General features: G+C 39.7%; 1 pseudogene; it reads left to right on the top strand.

The window, feature by feature from the left end:
* Positions 1–200: 200 nt before the first annotated feature.
* LOC140531360 (bifunctional 3'-phosphoadenosine 5'-phosphosulfate synthase 1-like) lies at positions 201–2156 on the top strand (annotated as a pseudogene).
* Positions 2157–2372: the final 216 nt, after the last annotated feature.

The raw sequence follows: 2372 nt of genomic DNA on the forward strand, positions 1-2372 counted from the left end.
AAATAATCATATGGTTTCCTGTTAGTTTTGTTGGTGATATGATCAATAATGCTGATAGTTTTCTTAAAATGGAACCAGTCCTGCATTCCTGGTATAAATCCTACCTAATGTATTGCTCTCATGACAAGTTGTTGTAATTCTTTGCTAATATCTTGTTTAAAATTTTTGCATCTAGAGTCTGACTGTGAGCCTTGCTGGCCATGGATCTTCCTGGGAGTTTGTGCAAGAAAGTCAAGGTGAGCAACCAAGTACAGAACTAGATCATGATCCCATTTTGAGCTTGTTTCAGCATATGCTGTTAGATATTGGTCTTTGTCTAGTTTTTGCCAGACTAATTTAAAGTTTTCTCAACAATCTTTGTTGAATGGAGATGCAGAAAGCCACCAAAGTCACTTGCCAAGCATGTCATGTCAGCAGGAATAAACAAGATCAAGTGATGGGAACCAGAGGTGGATTTCATAGTTTTACAGCTTTGTTAACAGGTTTTTCTAGGGCAGGGAAGACTACAGTGAGCATGGCATTGGAGGGATATTTGTTCTGCCATGGTATTCCATGCTGTACTCTTGATGGTGACAACATATGTCAAAGTCTCAATAAAAATCTGGGCTTCATGCCAGAAGATAGGGAACAAAATGTCTGTTGAATTGCAGAGGTTGTGAAGGTCTTTGCAGATACTGAGCTGATGTGTATCAACAGTTTTATAGCTCCTTATACCCAAAATCATAATAATGTAAGGAGCAAGTTTACCTTTTTTTGAAATGTTTGTCGATGCTCCTCTGCATGTGTGTGAAGAATGAGATGTCAAAGGACTCTACACAAAGGCCCAAGTTGGAGAAATTAAAAGCTTTATTGGGAATGATTCTGAGTATGAAAATCCAGAGACCCCTGAATTAGTGCTGAAAACCAATTCTTCTGTTGTGAATGACTGCATCCAGCAAGTTCTAGAGCTGCTATAAGAAAGGGATATTGTGCCTGAAAATACTTCTTATGAAGTAAAGGAGTTGCATGTTCCAGAAAACAAGTTTCAGTTGGCAAAAACAGATGCAAAAACTTTACCAGCATTGAAAATAAATTAGTTAGACGTGCATTGTTTGCAGATTTTGGCATGAGGTTGGGTAACTCCACTAAATAGTTTCATAAGAAAGAGGGAATACCTACAGTGCCTTCATTTTGAATGTCAGCTGGATGAAGGAGTAATTAACTTTTCAGTGTCTATAGTTTTGTCGACTACTCTAGAGGACAGAGAGAGACGGAAGTGTGTCCAGCATTTGCCCTGATGTATGAAGGTCATCAAGTTGCCATTCTCTGGAATCCAGAGTTCTTTGAACACAGAAAAGAGGAACTCTGTGCTAGACAGTGGGACACAACCTTCAAGGAACACCCACACATCAAGATGATGATGGAGCAAGGAGATTGACTATTTACGGGTGACCTTAAAGTCCTGGACAGAATTTATTGGCATGAAGGCCTTGACCAGTATTGCCTCACCTCTTCTGAGCTAAAACAGAAATTTAAAGAAATGAAAGTCAATAGTGTCTTTGTATTTCAATTACATAACCCGATGCACAACAGACATGCTCTGCTAATGCTCATAAATAGTTTTTTTCAAGAGGATATGGATGCCCAGTACTTGTCCTGCATCTTCTTGGGAGCTGGACAAAAGGTGATGAAGTTCCTTTGATGTGGTGAATGAAGCAGCATGCTACAGTGTTGGAAGAGGGAATTCTGAATCCTGAAAACAAAGTGGTGGTCATCTTCCCATCACTAATGCATGCTGGACCAACTGAGGTCCAGTAGCACTCCATGTCACAAATGGTTACAGGAGCTAATTTTTACACTGTTGGAAGAGATCCTGCTGGCAGTCCTCACTCAGAGACTAAGAAGGATCTTTCTGAGCCGACCACAGCGCCAAAGTGCTGACGATGGCCCCTGGCTTAATAACTTTGGAAATTGTTCCATTTCATGTAGTGCCTTACAATAAGAAAAAGAAGTATATGGACTATTGTGATTCTCTGCACCATGAAGACTTTGAATTTATTTCGGGAACCTGAACGTGGAAACTTGTCAGAAAAGGACAGGAACTTCCTGAAGATTTCATGGTCCCCAAAGTGCAGACTGTGCTGACTGAACACTACAAGTCCTTGGAGAATGCCTAAACATTATTAACAACCCATCATGATGCTTGATTTATTAACAGAAAGGGCGGCCCACAGTTACCATTTGCACTGCTTTGTTGTGATGTCTGGGAGGACATTATTCCTTAAAAACAAATCTTTTCTCTTTAACTTAGAATCCTGTTTTTTGTTGCTTGCCTTGTGGGTTCTATTATGTACTGCTGGTTTTAATGTATCTTTTCATTTTATTAGGATTAA

Source organism: Notamacropus eugenii, chromosome 3 (genome assembly GCF_028372415.1).
Source record: "Notamacropus eugenii isolate mMacEug1 chromosome 3, mMacEug1.pri_v2, whole genome shotgun sequence".
Lineage (NCBI taxonomy): Eukaryota > Metazoa > Chordata > Mammalia > Diprotodontia > Macropodidae > Notamacropus > Notamacropus eugenii.